Consider the following 24385-nt stretch of genomic DNA (forward strand, 5'->3'; position numbering starts at 1 on the left):
GTATAAGTTCCAACGATAATGTCATACCTATAGCAGAGACATAGCCTCAAGAAACACTGTCCGTAGTAAAAAAAAGACCATTACAGCAGAAACCAGAAGCCAACATCAGTGTGGTTCGCAAGAAGAGGAAGCCATTCTGTTCATGCCTAGCACAACAACAAATTGAAGAGAACCTACATTACATGGCATAAAATCCAGTTAAGAAGAAAATCTAATGTGATATGTAACTATATGGATACACTTGAGTTGTTATAATTATTGAGGAATTTAGAATGGCAAATTTAAGAAAATAATTCAAATTATTGCTTTTTCTATAGAGGCCCTATAACCTGAATATAGCTGCACAGAAGATCATCAGGTAAAAAAAAACTTTAGTAGATTCATGAAAAGCAAATGCCAAGATAAAAAGTCTGACATAACTGTCCAGATTTTGTATCAACCAGTCATATATATACAAGCATTTTGCCTCTATAAACCACATTTTAATGGTGGAGTAATCAATCTGAACAATTTTAAATTAAAAACAAAATATCTAAAGACTAAGCTCTAGTTCATGTATTTTAGAGAAGTTCAGTTCGGCAAAACTACGGAAGCAAAGGTCTGAAGATATCGATACACGTCAAACTATGTATTTCCATCAGCCTAGAAATTCCGAGAACTACATGGTACCGATACACGTCGAACTCTGTTAAAGGGGTACAGTTACAAGGCCAGAAAGGTGGTTCAAGTAACGATGCAGGGTGCTGAACAGACCTGCTTCAACTTCCTCAGAGATTCTTCTGCATCTGCTAGCTTCTCTGAAACTGTTTTCTCAAGATCAGAAGAGTAACCTTTTCCTTCTTCCATGTTTCAGAGGTAGTATTTGAGTGTGAGCAAAGAGCCTTCCACACAGAAGAACTGTTGAAAAGACAAGTAACAGCAAGATCTTTCCTACACAAGCAACAGCAAAGAATTGTTGAGAGTATCATCAAATTTAATTTTTTTGAACTTTTATGACAAATTTTGACCCAAAAAAAGTTCTCAGAATTTTTTAAATTTTCACAGATCATCAACCATACCGGGTGTAGCAATGTAGCACGTTGAGAGCATAGTCAAAATTAAAATTTAAAAAGTTCTCGGTTTTTTTGAATTTTTCACAAATCATCAAACCTACCAAATGTACTAATCTGGGAAATTTTACACAAAAAATATGAATAATTCCTAGAAGGCAGGCAGTGGTAAGCGAATAAATTTCAGTTCAAATCGGCATTCCAAATATCAGCCAGTTAATTGGCATCTCGGTGAGTTAACCGCTACTCGGTTGGTCAGCGAATTCACCTATTTATCCCTACTCAGCACCCGACCAATATGGTACCAATTACCGATATCTTGAACATTGCAAATCGGGTATCTAAACTATTCTCTCAGCAGTATAATTGCATTCTTATAGAAAAGAAAGCAAGTAAAAAGTAGGAGGTACTTTCTAGAAAGCAGCAAGATTGAAGTATACACTGATTTATTTGTAAGATGTATCATTATTATATTCAACATATAACATGGTTGACAACAATAGGGGGCAGAAATAAATATTGCTAGAGCTTTGAACAAAAGCTAATTACTATAGCTCTGTATCGTTGCATGTTGTTATCTGAATTCAGTAAATCTACTATGCTTGTGCTCTTTAGGAAACATCTCCAAAGATTTGCAACAATTCCAGTATAACATCTCCAGGTTTTTGAAGTCATGTTCATTATTATTCTTTCGTATAGAGTTGTTTACTAATTTCAGTTCTTCTTGAAACATCACACATCACTGGCTACTGCTTCTTTTCCAAAATGGGAATGCGCCAAAAATACATAGCCTAAAATTACATAATACAACCTTGACCAACAGTTTGCGAGAAGAACTTCAGAAAAGAAGGGAATATTAAGAAAAAAAGAAACAGAGAAATATTGTAATGGTTACGAAGTTGTCTTTATGAATGTGATCAGCACTTCTAAGGTAATATTGCAAGGTGCACAACACCTTGTAAGTTGCAGAAACACATATGGGGATCTTCAAAAAACTCAAACCTTCGAAGCACTGTCACTGTATAAATAGTAAATTCTAATTCTTGGGAACTTAGAAATATAAAATCAGTGCTGACATGACAGTGGAGAGCATAGTGAACACAATAGTGCTTAAGAAATTTGTCTGCGGTCTTCTCTAGATATGGTTATAACATCACCTTGCATGAATACATCATGTTATAGTTGAGGGCATTGGACAACCTCTACATGCACTGGGTGGTCTATTTAATATTCTTAAAAGATCCATGTCAAAAGATAAGAATTTGACGGTATAAGTAGAAGAACACATGTGTAGTTATTGATAGAAACAGAGAAGTAACTATAATCCAAACAATGCTTCAGCAAGAAAACATACTTGCTCTTAACTGGACAGTAGTCATTGCTCGCGAAATGTTGTTGGCCATCTGAAGAGCAGGTGCGGGAGAGAGACGAGTGGCGGCCTAATTTTGGCTGTCATAAGTGTCGGGATCCGCCTCCCTTAGGTTCTTCACATCGAGGACTGGCCTGAATTTATTTGGGTGTCGGTTCCCTGACTCTTGGAATGTAACAAAGGATCAATGGATTAGTAACAAAACTAACTGATTGTAGCTTGTATACGTTATATGTACTCACTATTTTACTGAGACATATCAACACTATAATGCAGAAAATGCATGCAGATCAACATAACTGCACAAAAACCACCCATGCACGACACTGAAAATTGTACGAGAGGCTAGAGCTATTTTGTGCTGATCGAAACAATATATATTCAAGGAAATCTGTATTTATACATGGATAATATCTAACTTGAAAGGCCAAATTAGATTTAGGACATCAAACTATGGCCTGTTTGAGAACACCAAACTAAACTCCTGCCTGTTCAATTCAGAAGACGAAAAAGCTTCAGCTGGTACAACATCAAAGCGATTTTTGCAGAGTTATAGAATTTCATTGCCGTGAATTAGTGGACAGCGAGATTTAGGCATTTTTCCATTGGAATTAAGGGCACTCTTTAATCCTCACGGTCATCCAGATGTATATAGTACATACTAATCTAGCATACAACCGTATGGCCCAGCTTGAATCACATGGGATGATGAAATACATAGGATATGGATATGACGAACCTGGAAAAGAAGCAAATAACACAAATGATTACCTGCAGGCTGCATCGTCATTCATAATTGACCACTTAAATCTTGGAGGCCTTCATCCATGCCGATGCTTGGCCCTTGCCATCCAAGCCGTCTCTATCTTGGATGGCCGACATGGAGAAAGGGGCTGGAGGAGGAAGATGGAGAAGCCGTGGATCCGAGGCCTAGATTGGGGACGAATTAGCCTTCCTATATTAGACACCAAGTCATTGACTAAAAAGAAAGTGGCGAGAGAAATCCATACCTGATGGATAGTACAGAATGGGATGAAATCATATGTCCCCAGCAAAGCATCTCCATAGAAGAGGTAAAGAGAGTGGGGCGGGGGGAGATGGCCGTCGCTCCCGCTCCCGTGGTCTCGACCGCCAGCTATTTAGGCTATTGCAGCCCGCATCGCTCGATTTCGTTGGGTCCCTTCTTCCTCCTTCAGACCACGGCCAGACAGAGAGAGATCGAGGAGATGGATGACGAGGGTAGCCGAACCCTAGCCACATGAGCTCCTTCCTCCTCCACGGCCAACACAGCATGGCCGGCTGCTGCTCCCCTCCTCCTGCCGAGTCTGGATCGAGGCCGCGCTCGTGGAGGCAGAGCACGGGGCGACCGCATCTGGGCCACCACGCGACACGGACGAGGCGCGGCTGGCTGCTGCCCCCTCGTCCTGCCGAGCCGCTCGTCTGCTCGAGCTCATGGTGGCTATGGCGACGAGGCGGAGAACAAGGGTTGGAGGTCGCCGGTGGCCGGTGAGGGCGAGGCGAGGTCCTGGCGCGGCGGCGGCAGGAGAGGAGGCGGCGGCGGGGGTCGCGAGGGAGTGGAAGGAATCAAGGAGGACGTGAGAGGGGCTGACGAGGGAGATTTTCATCTTCGTGGCTAATTCAATCGCACCGAAACAAGGAAAAACCCACCTCGTGATATTAGAAAATGTCCACTTTATTCGTTTTGATTCATATTTATGGGCTTGATGTTCAAAAAGGCATAAAATAACATCTTGGTGAGTGAAACATCATCAAACAAAACCAACAAATTCTATTTTTGTCATTCAGTCATCAGCACACCACAATGTGATCAATGTCATATGAAAGTTCATGATGAATTGTAGTAGATGCGGAGCAACCACTCGGCACCATATTGAAATGTTGAGATGTGGCTGCAGCAGCACCATCCATTGGTGAGTGGTGGAGGAACTTGTGCTCTGCCAATTGGCCGAAAGACAAAATCAAGGAGGAGCTCACGCTGGCGCCATACATAGTGTAGAACTTGTGGAAGGAATGGAATTGAAGAGTCTTTGAGCAGAAGGAATTGATGGCTCTAATGCTGGCGGGACTGATCAAAGGAAGACGTAAGTGTTTTAACGATGCTATGACGAGGGTGCCCACTGTGGGTTTGTGATGTAATGCTTTGTTTTCGAATTCTGTTGTTGAGTGGGGGACCAGCAAGGAATTCTCCGATGGTCGAATCATTTTTGTATGACTTCTGTTCTCCTAATGCAAAGGCAGACCTCCTTGCCATTGCCATTATTAGTGTGTGTGTGTGCGCGCGCGCGCTGCTAGCTACTCTATGGTGCTCTGCTTATTGAGATGTCGCACTACCAGAATAACTGCAGATGTCGACGGCCAAATCTATGCCGACGGGGGCCATCGTCATAGGTCGGCCGTCGGCATCGCGAACTAAATACCTACGGCGGCCGTCGGCATAGGAGCGGTTGTCGGCATATCTGTGGGCCCGCTACCCAGGCGGCGACATCCGTTTGACGGCGTGAAGCCTACGCCGACGGGCTAACGGTGGCAGTCGGCATAGCTATGCCCACGTTATCGATCCGAATGGCCCGCCACGTCATCGATCTGAGCCACTCGCCGGTCCGTGGAGTGGCATATCGTTGCCATCGGCATAGGCCTGGCCCATGGTGCCTGCCACATCATCGATCCGCGCCCTACGCCACGTCATCGATCCAGGGATCTACCGATCCGTGGCCGTAGCTATGTCGGCGGCATTGCCGTCAGCATACATTTCTAATAATTTTTTATTATTTTATTTATTTTCTATTTTTTTCCTTTTTATTTTTTACAACAAATTTGATTAACTTAAATGTGCCTTATGTGCAGAAAACATATCTCGATTATATATCGATTGCCCCCTTCACGGGCGTCGCTCCCGTCGTGTCACGGGTAGTGGAGACGGCACGGGGTACCTAGGGGTAGCGATGCCACCAGGTGTTGCGGTGGGCCCTCCTATGCTTGTGGAAGCATGGTGGCAGGCGCACATAGCCGACACGCGGCTCCAGGGTGTGCCTCCCTCCCCCCACACGGGCGTCACTGCCGCCAAGTCACGGAGGGGGAAACGGCCACGTCGGGCCGACACAGAGGGAATCTTGGAGTGAGTTGGGCCGGGACGGTGTTTGGGGATGTAACTATGGGCTGGGCTATGACAACCAGATGAAAAGTTCCACCGGTCAAACACGGTCCGGCGAAAGTCAAAGGGCTAGATCCAGCGGTCGTCTGTGTCTGGGTTATATGGGACGGGGTACCTAGGGGTATCAATGCCGCCAGGTGTTGTGGTGGGCCCTCCTAAGCTTGTGGAAGCATGTTGGCAGGCGCAGGCAGCCGGCATGCGGCTCCGGGGTGTGCCCCCACTCACGGGCGTCGCTGCCGCCATGTCATGAAGGGGGGAAACGACCACGTCGGGCCGACACAGAGGGAGTCTTGGGGTGGGTTGGGCCGGGACGGTGTTCAGGGATGTAGCTATGGGCTGGGCTATCACTAGTGCAGAACCGGGATTTAGCACCGGTTCGTAAGGGCCTTTAGTGCCGGTTCTGTAACCGGCACTAAAGGGTGGGGACTAAAGGTCCCCCCTTTAGTACCGGTTCGGCACGAACCGCCACTAAAGGGCCACCAAGTGGCACGAGCCAGCGCCAGGGGCGGGGAGAGCATTAACCGGTACTAAAATGTATGGGGGTTTTGGTTTCATTATTTCTTTTTCCTTTAATTTTGTGTTTCCCATTTAATTCTTTTTTGTTTGCTGGTATTTTACGATACAACTTATTGTACGCGTTATGCATATATATAAATAGAATTTCTCGTAGAACCGATCATATATACCATCGAATGTCTCACAACCACCATTATTCACGCATACACATGTTGCCTTGGTGCCTTCGGAGCACGATGACAATTGGGAGTGGTTCATGGGGGGGTAGCGGGTAATGGTATTCTCCTTTGGGATCTATGACCTGGTCGAGCAAAAATCCCGCTATTTCCTCTTGAATTGCTAGTATGCGCTCCGTTGGTAGGAGCTACTCCCGCATGTATTTGAACTATTAAGAAGGAGATCAATATGCATGTCTATTAGTTGTGTGACTCGATATCGATAATCATGTAAAAATTGTGAATAGTGATCTGGCAAACGTACCATTGCTGTCTATCAGATTTGCTCCTTTCGGACATCATCATGCGAATATTCTCGCAAACTTAGTATGCACACAGATCAGTCCCCGGCGCCTGCTTCAGGGCCTTTACGAGAATGGAATTTAATCAGATAATAATTAATCAAGCATTATAATTAATTAATGGTATTTAAACAAGAATTAAAAAGATGGTAGCTAGCTAGTACTACTTAATTACTTAGCTTGGGTTGAAACCAAAACAGCTTTTCTCGCCATTTGCCTGGAGTCACCTTGATGAACTTTGCCCAAGCCCTGCCCGCCGGCAAAGAAAATGAATAAAATGATTATTAAATAGTTGATATCAGGAAATGACGAACTAAAAAGGCCGAGATATAGTTAATAATGATTGAAATTACTTGCCGACTATCCCCTTAAAGAAGGTGAAGTCACTTTGTTTTTTAAGTAGTGAGTCCAGTACTTCAATTGTTCTTCCTTCAACTCTAATGATTAACAGGATCCAGTGGTATCTACATGTGCACACGTTTTCATGTCTTAATTAGGCGGGCATGTGCATAACACTAATCAACTACCCTAAACCCTATACACTTAATTATTAACATCTAGTTAGCTAGTAAGCAAAAACAAAATTTGTAGTACAAGACAGTGTGACTCACGGGAAGTTGTAAGGAAGTAGTATATCTTCATTGGTATTGAGGCGCTTGAAGAAATCTAGCATGTTATTCTCTACATCTTTTTGATACCATTTGTATTGCCATGTGTCTTCATTAAGGGAATTTGGGTCAATGAACCCAATGCCATAGCGTCTAGCTTTTTTCATTTCATACATCTTCATCCTGCATAATACCACAGAAAAGAATATAGCGAGGATAATTACAGGTAATGATCGATCAATGAGCACTACATCTAGCTTGAGACTTAAATTACAGAAAGAAATCACTTACAAACAATAACAGCTAACGATAGATTTGTCGAGTGCATCTTGATTGAATAACTGAAATAGTTCTGAATACTCAACGGAGATAGCTAGCCCATGGAAGTAATGCTCCTCCTTGACATTCACCATGAGGGACTCTCGATTGGAACTCTTGGTAATTTTCATGTACCAATCATGCAATTCATACATTCTCGTTGGGAGTTTCTTGGCCTCCTCAGGCTCGACCAAAGGTTCGCCACGGACATATTTTCGTTTCATGTCCTCCTCTCTAAGCGGAGACATGAGCTCAATCTCGAGGAGTTGTCCAACAGTGATACCGAGCATTTTAGCATGGCTTCTATGTTCGTCGGTTATAACAAGTTGATTGCCCAACTGGGGAACGGTTTTCCCACATGGGGCGCCGGTACTCTCATGTGTTGGCACAACAAGCGGGGGGATTGATTGCGCCGCCTGTTCTCCCAGATGGGGAACAGTTTTCCCACATTTTTTGCCAGCTGTTTGGCGCTCATAGTCCGAGTCAACAGGTTTGGGAGCTGGTGGTCTAGCCATACGAATAAAGTGGTCAATCTTTTCCTCAAGCACTTTCTCCCTTGGCGGCGGTGCCGGTTTCAGTCCAAAATGGGCGTCCACTTGGGCCTTCACTATGGTTGCGTTTTGCTCCTCGGTCATATCGTAAGGCCTCAGAGGAAGAGGAGTGAGGCTTGGACCATATTGAAATCGCTTGCCTCCGCCTGTACCTCCTGTACTACCTCGACTCGTACCGCTATGCACCATAGATGCGGCGGCTCTCTTCCATGATTGCTGAGGTAGAGGAGACGGCTGACGTGGCTGAGTTGGAGGAGGAGGAGTGGCCTGACGCTGTGCCGGACTTGAAGTAGGAGGAGTGGCCTGATGCGGTGTTGGACTTGAAGCAGGAGGAGAGCCCTGACGCTGTGCCGGAATTGAAGCAGGAGGAGTGGCCTGACGATGTGCTGGACTTGGAGGAGGAGGAGTGTCAGGACCCCGACTCGATGTCACATCGATCTAGCTGGTAACACCTCATATCACTTTGCGGCCTCACGCACGGTATCCCCACGGGTGTCGTCTTACCTTTTCCCGGGACCGTTTGTGCCTTTTGGCTCACGTATATGATAGTGTCGCTAGCATCCATATGATAAAGAGCCCGGGCTGACATGACTAGTCGTAAACCCAAAGTGGCACAGACTTACAGGGACAGGCATCCATGACCCAGCTTCGAACGTGTCGGTCATCAGCAAGTGGGTCCGGGCTGTAGCACTGGGCTAGCAGGACTCCGGTAAACCGGGCTGTAGCGGGCTAACAGGACTCCGGTACTCAAAGCGTGACATTTCCCCGAAGGGACAGACACAGGAACGAAGAAGGACACATGCCGGCCAGCCTAAGTGTTCCAGAGCAGTAGCAAGCTACCATGGCTCAGCGGTAACACTAGGAGACATTTCCCGGTAAGAGAGGCTACTAAAGATAAACAACTAGATAGTCAGATCCCACACATACCAAGCATTTCAATCATACACACAATATGCTCGATATGTGCAAATACAACGAAGCATCACAACATGACTCTACGACACAAGTACTTTATTTAAGGCTCAGGGAGCCATACATATCATACACACAAAGGTACGGGTCTCACGACCCAACATACAAGTCATACAATCATACAAGCCAACAGCGGAAGTAACTTGTCTGAGTACAGACAACTAGTAAAATAAAAGAGGCTTGGAAAGCCTGGCTATACTATGTGGTCCTTCACAAGCTCAGGGTCACCACCTGGGTCTTTAGCCTACTCGTTGATGTCAACGTCTACATAGAACCCATCAGAAGGGGTTGCAGCGTCTTCTGTAAAAATGTAGATTATAGCAACATGAGTACAAAGGTACTCAGCAAGACTTACATCAGATCCTACATACATGCATAGTATCAAGAAGGGTTGGTGGAGTTATTGCAGCAAGCCAGCTTTGACTCTTGGCTAGACTATCCTACGATACTCCATCTTGAAATAGTTTTGCGCACACGAGTCCACTATTCACCACTTCAATACACTACCGAGGATCCACCTCCGTCTTCCTACGGAAGAGCCATCCTCGGCACTCACACTTATCTTGAGGCTTTTATCAGTTTCCATTTACTTGTCTATGAACTGTATAGGCAACCAAGTAGTCCTTTACCGCGGACGCGGCTATTCGAATAGATCATGTTAACCCTGCAGGGGTGTACTTCTTCATACATGTTTCCACCACTTAGCGTCTGCACACGACATGTGCTCGGCAGACTTCAAGCGAAAGCCGACGTGGGTGTAGACCACGACCTACCTAAACACTTAAGCCTCTAGTCCAGGTTTATCGCCTATTCAGGTTCCATCCGCAGGGAGTCCGGCCGAGGTTTCCCATACGGCCCCGAACGATGTGAACAGGGTTCCCGAGATACCTAACGGGTATTCGGTACACCCGGCCACGTACCTACCGCATCACAGCCCACCCCTACGGTCAGCGCTGTCCACGGCCTCCAGTAGGCTACAAACACCAGAAACTACTTGCAACTCCTGGACAGAGAGCTAGGGTGAATAAGAAGTCGAGCGGGGTCATATTTCAGGGCCCAATGCATGGTAGTAGCTGTATCTTAAATCACACATACAGATCTCAGTGCTTAAGGTCGGCTTCAATGAAACAACCCACCATGTACTCCTACATGGCCTCTCATCGATACCTTTACCAAATCGTGTTCACCACACCACTCTTATTACCGACATAATCATTTCACTCTAGCCCATCACCCAGATGAACCAGACCTGACACAACTCTAAGCATAGCAGGCATAGCAAGGTAGGAACAACACATACATATGGCTCAATCAACTCCTACACATGCTAGTGGGTTTCATCTAGTTACTGTGGCAATGACAGGTCATGCAGAGGAAATGGGTTCAACTACCGCAGCACACAGCAGTTTGAATCGCGTTGTCTTAATGCAGTAAAAGAGAGCAGGAGCGAGAACATGGGATTGTATCGATATGATCAAATGGTTGGTTGCTTGCCTGATGGTTCGTTGCACGGATACGATTCTTCGTTAGGGTAATCACGGTACTCCTCGGGGACAGATCCTGTCGCAAAGGATAACGATACACAGGCATCACCAAACAATGTGCAACAATATGATGCATGCATGAAACATGGCAATATGAGTGTGTTGGGCTAATGCAACTAAAGCCAGAAGTGTTTGAGCAAATTTGAATCAAAGATTCAAATTCCAAATTCAAATATGGCCTTTTAAAGTGCCTTTCCTTGTTCTGATTAAAACATCAATTTAACTTGTTTGGTCATGCATGAAAATAGTACAGATGGATAGATTGGATTTTTCTGATCATTTTTCATATATAATTTGTCCAATTTGGAGTTACAGAATAAAAGTTATGAATTTTTGAAGTTTAAATAATATTCTGGAATTTCCTGATTTAATTTAAATCCAGAAATTCAATTACTGCGTCAGCCTGACATCACAGTGACATCAGCAGGTCAACAGGGCTGGCTCGGGTCAAACCTGACGTGTGGGGTCCACACGTCAGTGTCACAGGGGCTAATCCCGCGTTGACCCCGGGCTGGTTAGCTTTGACTAAGCCCTGGGGCCCACTTGTCAGCGTCAGTAGGTGGTGGATTAGTGGTTAATCAACTAGGCCACGTCAGCTCGCCGGAGTTCTGGCCGGCGGCGACCAACAGTGCGGCGGCGATAGTGGTTTTGGTCGTTTCGGCCACCAAATGGACCGCGGCGACCACCGGAGTGAAGCTGAGGACGACCCGCGGCTCTTGGCGGAGTCCGTTGGGGTCGGGGTGGCCGGAGTTGACGGCGGTGAGCTCGGCTGCGGCCGCCGGGGTTCGGTCGTGCACGGGAGTGGTGCTGGAGCTCGAAGTCGAGCAAAGTGAGGCGCTAGGGATGCTCTACTGGGTTCTGTGAACGCGTTGGACTCGCCGGGGTGACCAAATGGTCACCGGAGCTGCGTCGACGGCGAGCTCGGCGACGGCGGAGGTTCGGCCGTGGTGGAGATGAAGCTACGGTGAGGGAACGAGGGGGAGAAGAGGGGGAAACGGTGGCGTAGCTCACCGCGGTTGCAGTGGGCGTCGAAGCGGGCTCGGGGACGCGCTGGAGACGGCGAATTCGTCGGCGACGGTGGTCGGAGCCCGAAGAGGGGAACGGCGACGTGGCGGCGATGCAGGGCTTCCGGGGACTCGTGGAGCGGTGGGGAGGAAGAGGGAGTTGTGGCGGAGCTTCTGAGCTACTCGGGGGAGCGAGGGGTGGCCGGAGACAGTGGCTACGGCGAACGGCGGCGACGGTGTGCTTCGGCCGAGAGCGAGAGAGAGCGAGGGAGAAACGGGGGAGAGTGAGCGAGAGCAGGGGGGATCGGGACGGGCTGCGGACGTCGTCCACGCGGCCAGGAGGGCGTCGGCAAGCAGGAGGTGGCCGCGCGGCCGCGCGCGCGCGAGCACGCAGCAGCTTCGGGGCGTGGGGAGGAAGACGACGGGGAGCTACAGTGTTGGGCTGGGTCGGTTGCTAGCTGGGCCGGCCAGCTGGCTGGGCCGCACAGGTAAGTCTTGCCCTTTCTTTTCTGTTTTCTGGTTTTATTTAATATATCTGCAACTTTGTTGAATTAATTAAAATACCTAGGCAACTCCAAAATTCACCAAACTACTCCTGGTCCATAGTTGGATTATTTCCAACATGAAACATTTTAGTTTGGAGATATTTGAGCATTTAAATATTTTATATTATTTTAAATGCCCAAATTCAAATATCTATGATTTAATTCAAAGACCCTATGATGGCCTAGAAAAATGTGCACCACTTTTGTCAGAGGTTCTGAACCAAGGCTAAAATGATGGACATTTTAGAAGGGCATTTCAGGTTCATTGAAAAATTATTTTAGTAACCCTAGTTGGTTTCAGAGGGGACTGGGGGTTCTGTCATCCCCATTTCAAGTTTCTGATGAAAAAGTAAACATGATGCAACACTCTAATGCATGACTAGCTAGGGTGTGACAACTCACCCCCACTCAAAAGAATCTCGTCCCGAGATTTGGGTTCCTCCGAGAAGAAGGCGGGATATTCGAGTCGAAGACGATCCTCCCTTTCCCAAGTTGCTTCATCCTCAGAATGGTGCGACCATTGAACCTTGAGAAACTTGATATTATGACGTCGCGTGGTACGTTCGGCTTGATCGAGGATACGAATGGGGTACTCTCGATATGTAAGATTATCTTGGAGATCAAGCGTTTCGTGGTCCACTTCACGGATAGGATCCGAGAAGCAACGCCTGAGTTGAGAAACGTGGAAGACATCGTGAACTCTGGAGAGGTGCGGAGGTAGTTCCAATTGGTAGGCAACTTCTCCTCGTTTGGCAAGAATGCGAAAAGGTCCAATGTAACGAGGAGCCAATTTGCCTTTGATACCGAAACGATGGGTTCCCTTCAGAGGGGTGACCCGAAGGTAAGCCTTCTCGTCAACCTCGAAAGTCATAGCCTTATGTTTTCGGTCATATTGACTCTTTTGACGGGATTGGGCTGTTTTCAACTTTTCACGAACGATACGAACTTGTTCTTCTGCTTCCTGAATCATATCCGGGCCAAAGAATTGTCTTTCCCCGGTTTCTGACCAGTTAAGGGGTGTTCGACATCGTCGTCCATAGAGAACTTCAAAAGGGGCTTTACCCAAGCTAGATTGATAGCTGTTGTTGTAAGCGAATTCGGCAAATGGAAGGCACTTCTCCCAGTCCATTCCGAAAGAGATAACGGAGGCTCGAAGCATGTCTTCTAGAATCTGATTGACGCGTTCCACTTGACCACTTGACTGAGGGTGGAAAGCGGTGCTAAAAGAGAGACGAGTTCCCATAGCATTTTGGAAACTTTCCCAAAATCGAGAGGTGAAAAGACTTCCTCGATCCGAATTGATTTCCAAAGGAACACCATGGAGAGACACTATCCGGGAGATGTATAAGTCTGCCAGCTGACTAGCGGTTATACTCTCACGAACAGGTAGGAAATGAGCTACTTTGGAAAGACGATCGACCACGACGAAAATAGCATTATTCCCTCTTTTGGTCCTGGGAAAACCGGTAATGAAATCCATACCAATTTTATCCCATTTCCATTCAGGAATAGCTAAGGGTTGAAGGGTGCCAGCAGGTCGTTGATGCTCTGCTTTTACACGACGACAGACGTCGCAATTTGCAATATACTGAGCAATTTCTCTCTTCATCCTAGTCCACCAGAACCTCTGGCGTAGGTCCTGATACATCTTAGTACTACCGGGATGAATGGTGAGAGGAGATTCATGGGCCTCCTTAAGGATCAACTGCCGCAGATGCTGGTTCTTGGGAACCACTAGACGATTCTCAAAGTACACAACACCATGATCATTTGTGGAGAAACAACTAGCACCTCCGCTAGCAATGTTCTCCTTGATTTTAGATATTCCCTTATCTCGCTTTTGGGCAGCGATGATTTGATCCGTAAGAGTAGGTTTTGCCACCAAGGTGGAAAGAAAACCTTGAGGTACAATGTGAAGGTTAAGCTTCCGAAATTCCTCATGGAGAAGCGGTTGACTTTGTTGTAACATCAGATTGTTACAATAAGATTTACGACTTAGCGCATCAGCCATGACGTTGGCTTTCCCTGGGGTATAGGTTATTCCTAAGTCGAAGTCTGTGATCAATTCAACCCAACGTCTCTGCCTGAGATTCAAATCCGGTTGGGTGAAGATGTACTTCAGGCTTTGGTGATCAGTGAATATTTCGCAACGATTACCGAGGAGGTAATGTCGCCAGGTCTTAAGTGCATAGACTACGGCTGCAAGTTCTAGATCATGAGTAGGATAATTCTCCTCATGTGGGTGCAATTGCCGTGAAGCGTAAGCAATTACGTGTCGATCTTGCATAAGAATGCAACCTAGTCCTTGTCGCGAGGCGTCGCAGTAGATAACAAAGTCCTTGGAGAAGTCTGGCGGTACCAGCACGGGAGCAGAAGTCAGGCGTCTTTTCAGTTCCTGAAAACTGTGCTCACATTGTGGAGTCCATTCGAACTTCTTATCTTTCTTGAGGAGTTCGGTTAGAGGTTTGGCAACTTTGGAGAAGTTCTCGACAAAGCGACGGCAATAGCTCGCTAAGCCTAGAAAACTCCGAACTTGCTTGACCGATTCGGGTGGAGTCCAATCAAGGACGGCTTGAACTCGCTCAGGGTTAACAGCAATACCTTTACCAGATATTACATGACCCAGATAGGTCACTTCTGGCAACCAGAATTCACATTTGAAAATTTGGCATAAAGGCGATGCTCTCGAAGTTTCTGCAACACTAGCCTTAGATGTTCGGCATGTTCTTCCTCGTTCTTGGAGTAGATGAGTATATCATCGAGATAAACTACGACGAATTTATCCAAATACTCCATGAAGATTGAGTTCATTAACCGAGAAAAGGTGGCTGGAGCGTTGGTTAAACCGAAGGACATGACGGTGTACTCGTATTGGCCATAACGAGTAACAAAGGCCGTTTTAGGAATGTCCCCGTTTCTGATTTTGATTTGATGGTAGCCCAACCTCAAATCCATCTTAGAGAAGACTGAGGATCCAGCGAGCTGATCATACAGGTCGTTGATCCTGGGAAGTGGATATTTGTTTTTGATTGTGACCAAATTGACAGGTCGGTAATCTACAACCATCCGGTCCGTACCATCCTTCTTCTTGACGAATAGGACGGGGCAAGCCCACGGAGATGAACTAGGTCGGATGAAACCCTTTTTCAAGGATTCATCGAGTTGTTTCTTAAGCTCGGCTAGTTCTAGGGGTGCCATCTTATAAGGCCTTCTAGCAATCGGAACGGTTCCGGGGATGAGGTCTATTACAAACTCAACATCCCTGTCAGGTGGAACCCCTGGCAATTCTTCTGGAAAGACATCCGGGAAGTCACGGACTACCGGAACGTCCTCAAGGTCTGGCAAAGGGCTGGCGTTAAGAGAATATAATTGTCGCTTGGCTATTCGAGTCAAGACATTGACTATCTTCCCCGAAGGGTGGGTGAGTTGAACAGTCCTAGAGAAGCAATCAATTTTGGCATGATGAGCTGACATCCAGTCCATACCCAAAATGATATTAATATCTGAAGATTTAAGGGCTATCAAAGATGCAAGGAAAACAAGTCTGTCGACTTGGATTTCATTCCATAACTTACCCTAGAGGTCTGCCATCTAGACCCAGGGGTAGAGATTTCCATAGTGGACGGCAGATCACAGAATGCAACGTTATGCAAACGAGCATAATTTTCAGATATAAAGGAATGAGAGGCTCCTGTATCGAAAAGAACAGATGCCGGGTGGCAATTAACAAGAAGCGTACCGAGAACGACGTTGGGATCCTCTTGAGCTTCTTCGGCAGAGACACAGTTGACATGGCCACGTGAAGCGGTGACCGGTTTAGCATGAAACACTTTTCCTGTCGGCTTGCCACGGCCAACAGCTTTAGCAGATTGATTGGGGTTGGTCTGGGGACACTCACGCATATAATGACCAGATTCCCCACACTTGAAACAAGTCACGGAACTGGTACGTGGAGGAGCATTATTGGTTGGACCCCCATAGGGCTTAGCTGGAGCAGACTGTTGAGCGGGGCGAGGCGCCTGGAAAGATGGCCTCGGTGTGAACCTGGGTGGCAAGGCGGTGTTGGGTACCCACACGCGGCGCTTCTGAGGACCAGCACCGGATGAGGAACCCGTGTCACGTCCATGCTTGCGTGTTGCGTCATAGTCAGTCTGACCAGTTTCAGCACTGATGGCTTTGTTGACAAGTTTCGAAAAGGATGTGCACTCATGCAGACGGAGGTCGCGGCGAAGCTCAGGACTAAGGCCCTTGCGGAACCTTGCTTGCTTCTTGGCGTCAGTAGAAACTTCCTCGGTTGCATATCGTGCAAGATTACCAAACTCCCTGCTATAGACATCCACAGAAAGTCGGCCTTGGGTGAAATTGCAAAATTCTTCACGCTTACGGTCCATGAGACCCTCCGGAATGTGATGTTCACGGAAAGCGTCGCTGAATTCAGCCCAAGTTGTGACATGGCCCGCTGGGCGCATAGCTCCATAATTCTCCCACCATAGACTGGCGGGGCCTTCAAGATGATATGCAGCAAAGGTGACCTTGTCAGCCTCAGCTACCAGCGCGGAACGCAGCTTGTGAGAGATACTGCGAAGCCAGTCATCAGCGTCGAGAGGCTCGACGGAGTGGTGGAACGTGGGTGGATGCAATTTGATAAAATCACTGAGTGACACCACGTTAGCCCTCTGATGGTGTGCTGTGTTCTGTTCAATACGCTCCAACAAACGGTTTGTCTCCCGCTTGTTTCTCTCAGCTTCCATCATAACCTCGGCTAGTGAAGGAGGTTGAGGCAGATGTTCATTTCTGGCTTCACTGCCTTCGGCCTGCTCTTGGGAAGCAGGGTTAGCGCGCGTGTTGACCATCCTAGGTAAACAAGACAATGATTTAGTCAGAATGATAAAATTCCGACATAGGATACATAATGTAAGGAATAATTCGGAATGCAAGATGATCATCCGTATGACATGGTAGATACAGAAACTGCTTCTTTATTCCATCGTCATACACACCATACAGGTTTAGTACAAGACCAAGCAAAGTACTAATACGGTGAAAAGAGGATTACATCTCATCGGAGGCATCCCAAGCTCCTATACATTATTTTTCTACATCTCCGGAAAGAGTACAAACTAGGTCATATCCCACGAGACACGCAGGACGATAGACGACACAGCTAGTGCGAACTAGTGATACTACTACTAACTCAGACCGATCCGTAGTAGTCCTCGTAGAAGTCACCTCCATAGCCTGGAAGTTCAACATGATCATCCGGAAACAGACGTCTCGCGGAGCTTGTGGACCATAGGGGCTAGGATGAGGCCTTGGACCAACAAACGGTGGCCTGCGGGGACCGCGAGGTGGGGTGATGCCTCCTACATCACGCCAAACCATCACGTCTGGCAGAGCAGATCTCACAGGATAGAGATCGCGCATATCTGAATATCCAGCTTGCACCGCCGGTGCGAACCGAGTCAAAGTGGCCCAGTGGTCGGCACGGGTATTGAAGAGCTCTAACCTTAAGGCCCGATTTTCACGGTCCTTATCCTCGAGCATCTCAGCAGTGGTGCGAGTCCGTGAATCCTCCTGAGTGGAGTCAGCATAGATAGCCTGGAGATATCCTTGTGCTCCCGGAAGTGATCCTGGCATATACCGGAAATCAGAGTCCCGAAATAGACCAGATCTGACTCGCATAATGGTCATCATAGAGTAGGCGGCATCCTGCACAGCCATCTCGATAGTAACCCCGAGTCCATAGGAGCAGTGAAGAGGCTCAGTGGATCCAGGATAAGATGGAAATATCCTGACAGTGCAGAGATACTGGCTTTGATTAAAATCTCGGAATTGCTCTTCGACCGTGTACTCAGGATACCAGCGGTATCCAGCCTCAGTCATTACCCTGACCAACTTAGCAGTATGGCCGGGTACATCTAGGCATCGAGTCAGGCGAACCACTTGATTGAGGTCGCGAGTGGCCATCTGAAAGCATAATTATAATGCAAAGGCATTAGAATTTCTAGCAAAATTTCGGCAGCATAACAGCTGTAAATGCTCAAAAAGGATTTTGAGACATTTGACAAAGGATTTCGTACACACTCAACATCATCATATCAAGTCTTGAAACCATTCTAACAACATAATGTGGTAGTAGAACTGAACTAGGCTTGTAACCATCAAACTTATAAGGTACTACTGATTAGTAACACGTGATCCTGATAGAGAGAACAGATCCTAATTCCTTAACCCCCGGTGGAAGAATGGACTGACTCAGATCAGAATGTCACAAGGTATAAGGAGTAAAAAGAGCCTTACGTTCCAACCCACAAACAATTCCCCTACATATAACTAAAGAATTTCTAGACTCAACATCGACCAGTTTGGCTTAGAGAACCTACAGGCAGTCCGGCTCTGATGCCAACGCTGTCAGGACCCCGACTCGATGTCACATCGATCTAGCTGGTAACACCTCATATCACTTTGCGGCCTCACGCACGGTATCCCCACGGGTGTCGTCTTACCTTTTCCCGGGACCGTTTGCGCCTTTTGGCTCACGTATATGATAGTGTCGCTAGCATCCATATGATAAAGAGCCCGGGCTGACATGACTAGTCGTAAACCCAAAGTGGCACAGACTTACAGGGACAGGCATCCATGACCCAGCTTCGAACGTGTCGGTCATCAGCAAGTGGGTCCGGGCTGTAGCACTGGGCTAGCAGGACTCCGGTAAACCGGGCTGTAGCGGGCTAACAGGACTCCGGTACTCAAAGCGTGACATTTCCCCGAAGGGACAGACACAGGAACGAAGAAGGACACATGCCGGCCAGCCTAAGTGTTCCAGAGCAGTAGCAAGCTACCATGGCTCAGCGGTAACACTAGGAGACATTTCCCGGTAAGAGAGGCTACTAAAGATAAACAACTAGATAGTCAGATCCCACACATACCAAGCATTTCAATCATACACACAATATGCTCGATATGTGCAAATACAACGAAGCATCACAACATGACTCTACGACACAAGTACTTTATTTAAGGCTCAGGGAGCCATACATAACATACACACAAAGGTACGGGTCTCACGACCCAACATACAAGTCATACAATCATACAAGCCAACAGCGGAAGTAACTTGTCTGAGTACAGACAACTAGTAAAATAAAAGAGGCTTGGAAAGCCTGGCTATACTATGTGGTCCTTCACAAGCTCAGGGTCACCACCTGGGTCTTTAGCCTACTCGTTGATGTCAACGTCTACATAGAACCCATCAGAAGGGGTTGCAGCGTCTTCTGTAAAAATGTAGATTATAGCAACATGAGTACAAAGGTACTCAGCAAGACTTACATCAGATCCTACATACATGCATAGTATCAAGAAGGGTTGGTGGAGTTATTGCAGCAAGCCAGCTTTGACTCTTGGCTAGACTATCCTACGATACTCCATCTTGAAATAGTTTTGCGCACACGAGTCCACTATTCACCACTTCAATACACTACCGAGGATCCACCTCCGTCTTCCTACGGAAGAGCCATCCTCGGCACTCACACTTATCTTGAGGCTTTTATCAGTTTCCATTTACTTGTCTATGAACTGTATAGGCAACCAAGTAGTCCTTTACCGCGGACGCGGCTATTCGAATAGATCATGTTAACCCTGCAGGGGTGTACTTCTTCATACATGTTTCCACCACTTAGCGTCTGCACACGACATGTGCTCGGCAGACTTCAAGCGAAAGCCGACGTGGGTGTAGACCACGACCTACCTAAACACTTAAGCCTCTAGTCCAGGTTTATCGCCTATTCAGGTTCCATCCGCAGGGAGTCCGGCCGAGGTTTCCCATACGGCCCCGAACGATGTGAACAGGGTTCCCGAGATACCTAACGGGTATTCGGTACACCCGGCCACGTACCTACCGCATCACAGCCCACCCCTACGGTCAGCGCTGTCCACGGCCTCCAGTAGGCTACAAACACCAGAAACTACTTGCAACTCCTGGACAGAGAGCTAGGGTGAATAAGAAGTCGAGCGGGGTCATATTTCAGGGCCCAATGCATGGTAGTAGCTGTATCTTAAATCACACATACAGATCTCAGTGCTTAAGGTCGGCTTCAATGAAACAACCCACCATGTACTCCTACATGGCCTCTCATCGATACCTTTACCAAATCGTGTTCACCACACCACTCTTATTACCGACATAATCATTTCACTCTAGCCCATCACCCAGATGAACCAGACCTGACACAACTCTAAGCATAGCAGGCATAGCAAGGTAGGAACAACACATACATATGGCTCAATCAACTCCTACACATGCTAGTGGGTTTCATCTAGTTACTGTGGCAATGACAGGTCATGCAGAGGAAATGGGTTCAACTACCGCAGCACACAGCAGTTTGAATCGCGTTGTCTTAATGCAGTAAAAGAGAGCAGGAGCGAGAACATGGGATTGTATCGATATGATCAAATGGTTGGTTGCTTGCCTGATGGTTCGTTGCACGGATACGATTCTTCGTTAGGGTAATCACGGTACTCCTCGGGGACAGATCCTGTCGCAAAGGATAACGATACACAGGCATCACCAAACAATGTGCAACAATATGATGCATGCATGAAACATGGCAATATGAGTGTGTTGGGCTAATGCAACTAAAGCCAGAAGTGTTTGAGCAAATTTGAATCAAAGATTCAAATTCCAAATTCAAATATGGCCTTTTAAAGTGCCTTTCCTTGTTCTGATTAAAACATCAATTTAACTTGTTTGGTCATGCATGAAAATAGTACAGATGGATAGATTGGATTTTTCTGATCATTTTTCATATATAATTTGTCCAATTTGGAGTTACAGAATAAAAGTTATGAATTTTTGAAGTTTAAATAATATTCTGGAATTTCCTGATTTAATTTAAATCCAGAAATTCAATTACTGCGTCAGCCTGACATCACAGTGACATCAGCAGGTCAACAGGGCTGGCTCGGGTCAAACCTGACGTGTGGGGTCCACACGTCAGTGTCACAGGGGCTAATCCCGCGTTGACCCCGGGCTGGTTAGCTTTGACTAAGCCCTGGGCCCACTTGTCAGCGTCAGTAGGTGGTGGATTAGTGGTTAATCAACTAGGCCACGTCAGCTCGCCGGAGTTCTGGCCGGCGGCGACCAACAGTGCGGCGGCGATAGTGGTTTTGGTCGTTTCGGCCACCAAATGGACCGCGGCGACCACCGGAGTGAAGCTGAGGACGACCCGCGGCTCTTGGCGGAGTCCGTTGGGGTCGGGGTGGCCGGAGTTGACGGCGGTGAGCTCGGCTGCGGCCGCCGGGGTTCGGTCGTGCACGGGAGTGGTGCTGGAGCTCGAAGTCGAGCAAAGTGAGGCGCTAGGGATGCTCTACTGGGTTCTGTGAACGCGTTGGACTCGCCGGGGTGACCAAATGGTCACCGGAGCTGCGTCGACGGCGAGCTCGGCGACGGCGGAGGTTCGGCCGTGGTGGAGATGAAGCTACGGTGAGGGAACGAGGGGGAGAAGAGGGGGAAACGGTGGCGTAGCTCACCGCGGTTGCAGTGGGCGTCGAAGCGGGCTCGGGGACGCGCTGGAGACGGCGAATTCGTCGGCGACGGTGGTCGGAGCCCGAAGAGGGGAACGGCGACGTGGCGGCGATGCAGGGCTTCCGGGGACTCGTGGAGCGGTGGGGAGGAAGAGGGAGTTGTGGCGGAGCTTCTGAGCTACTCGGGGGAGCGAGGGGTGGCCGGAGACAGTGGCTACGGCGAACGGCGGCGACGGTGTGCTTCGGCCGAGAGCGAGAGAGAGCGAGGGAGAAACGGGGGAGAGTGAGCGAGAGCAGGGGGGATCGGGACGGGCTGCGGACGTCGTCCACGCGGCCAGGAGGGCGTCGGCAAGCAGGAGGTGGCCGCGCGGCCGCGCGCGCGCGAGCACGCAGCAGCTTCGGGGCGTGGGGAGGAAGACGACGGGGAGCTACAGTGTTGGGCTGGGTCGGTTGCTAGCTGGGCCGGCCAGCTGGCTGGGCCGCACAGGTAAGTCTTGCCCTCTCTTTTCTGTTTTCTGGTTTTATTTAATACATCTGCAACTTTGTTGAATTAATTAAAATACCTAGGCAACTCCAAAATTCACCAAACTACTCCTGGTCCATAGTTGGATTATTTCCAACATGAAACATTTTAGTTTGGAGATATTTGAGCATTTAAATATTTTATATTATTTTAAATGCCCAAATTCAAATATCTATGATTTAATTCAAAGACCCTATGATGGCCTAGAAAAATGTGCACCACTTTTGTCAGAGGTTCTGAACCAAGGCTAAAATGATGGACATTTTAGAAGGGCATTTCAGGTTCATTGAAAAATTATTTTAGTAACCCTAGTTGGTTTCAGAGGGGACTGGGGGTTCTGTCATCCCCATTTCAAGTTTCTGATGAAAAAGTAAACATGATGCAACACTCTAATGCATGACTAGCTAGGGTGTGACAATCGGATCGTCTGGCCTGACGAATACTGTTGCCGGGTGGCTGTTGGCGTGAAGCAGGAGGATCGCGGCCGTAAGGACGCGTTGGGTCCAGGACTCCTGCCCTTAGGAGTCCGCGAGAAGTCTCGTCCGGGCTGCTGATGTAACGGTGGCGGACTTCGAGGAGGAGACGGCTGACGCGGTGTCGATGGCCTTGGAAAGATGATGCAATCCTTTCTCCATAGGATAATACGATGTTTGGCCTCTCCTAGTGTGTGCTCCTCGTCACCTCCAGGAATGTCAAGCTCTAGCCCTGAATATTGGTCCACCACTTCATTACACGAGCATAGTAAGCTGGAATTGGGTTGCAATGGAAGATTGCTTCGGGGGAATTTGTATAAGCAATGGCGTCCGCCACCTTCATGGATATGTTCTTCATTTTGAAGTGTAGCTCACAGTTAGTGTTCTCCATGATTTCATCCACAGGGTATCTATCCAGAAGTGCGTTGCCCAGGGCGGAACCCACGTTGCTTCTCGGCATGGAAGGGACGATGCTATCCAATGTTGGATCATTCGCTAGCTCCTGCCGCTGCTGAGACCCCCTTTCCTGGCTAAGTGAGTCGATCTGCTACTGCTGCTACCGCTGGAATTTGAGTGCCAAGTCTGCGTGCGCTGATTCTAGGCCTTGAAGGTGTTCTGCTTCCTGCTTCCTCTGCTCCTCCTCCAGCTTCCTCTTCTTCTCCTCCTTCATCTTCCTTCTTGCACGGGTTCTATAGTCGGTGTTCCATTCCGAAAAGCCCTCATACCACGGAACAACGTCCTTGCCTCGTGTTCTTCCCAGGTGTTCAGGATTTTCCAGGGCGCACGTAAGCTCGTCGTTCTCTCTGTTGGGTGTGAACACCCCCTTTCGAGCATCTTCTATTGCTTGAAGTAACTTATCTTCGGCTCCTTTAAGACTTGCCTTCTTCAAAACCTGGCATGTCTTCGGGTCCAATGCCCCCCATGCGCATAGAACCAAGTTCTGCACCTGAGGGGCCAGCTCTTGGTAACTGGAGTGACCTCTGCATCCAGCATCTCTTGCTCAGACTTACCCCACTTAGGCATTGCCACCGCGTAGCCACCTGGCCCCAGCCTATGAAACTGCTCCTTTTTTGCGGCATTGGCCTTGTTTTTTCTCGACCGTGCCTTAGATAATTCCGATTCCTTCAATTTGACGAAAGCGGGCCAGTGTTCTCTTTGCTTCTCCAGTGTTCCCTTGAATTCTGGAGTCTTCTTTCCTCCTTCGACATACTTGGTCCATATTTTTTTCTTGTGTGTGTTGAATGCAATTGCCATCTTCCTAAGAGAATCACCCTTGACTTTCTCCACATCTGCATCAGTGAAATGATCTGGTAGGGTGAAATGTTCCATGAGTTTTTCCCAAAGCGTTGATTTTGCTCTGTCCTCGACCCAAGTAAGATCTGGACATTTCTTTGTTGGCTCTTTCCATTCTTGAATGGATATCGGGAGTTGGTCCCTCACAAGAACTTCTCACTGACGAATGAACTTGTTCGCAATGTTCTTAGGCGTGCTAGGTTCGCCATTAGCTTTGATGGAATCGATGTTATACTTTACGCCCTCCTTCAACTTTTTGCCCGGGCCTCGCACTGTCCTGCTGCCTGTAGAAGATTTGCTCGATCCGGAGGGCTGAAAGAAGAAAGATTGATTCGTTAATATATCATCAAATCATTAAATACATGTGATGATCACCAGATGCTTGCTTATATAAATATACCTCGCCATT

At 47.6% G+C, this 24385-nt stretch overlaps 1 long non-coding RNA gene across 3 annotated transcripts; it reads right to left on the reverse strand.

The window, feature by feature from the left end:
* Positions 1 to 25: 25 nt before the first annotated feature.
* Positions 26 to 4026, reverse strand: LOC123150360 (uncharacterized). 3 transcript variants are annotated; one of them, XR_006475067.1, is made up of 5 exons: positions 3429 to 4026; positions 3190 to 3348; positions 2404 to 2583; positions 754 to 930; positions 26 to 146 (listed from the first exon to the last, which is right to left on the reverse strand). It is a non-coding gene; the product is annotated as an uncharacterized lncRNA (long non-coding RNA). The 3 variants fall into 3 exon arrangements; XR_006475066.1 differs by having other exon boundaries at positions 32 to 173; positions 2404 to 2577; XR_006475065.1 differs by having other exon boundaries at positions 32 to 173.
* Positions 4027 to 24385: the final 20359 nt, after the last annotated feature.

This window comes from Triticum aestivum, chromosome 7A, assembly GCF_018294505.1.
Source record: "Triticum aestivum cultivar Chinese Spring chromosome 7A, IWGSC CS RefSeq v2.1, whole genome shotgun sequence".
NCBI classification, from domain to species: domain Eukaryota; kingdom Viridiplantae; phylum Streptophyta; class Magnoliopsida; order Poales; family Poaceae; genus Triticum; species Triticum aestivum.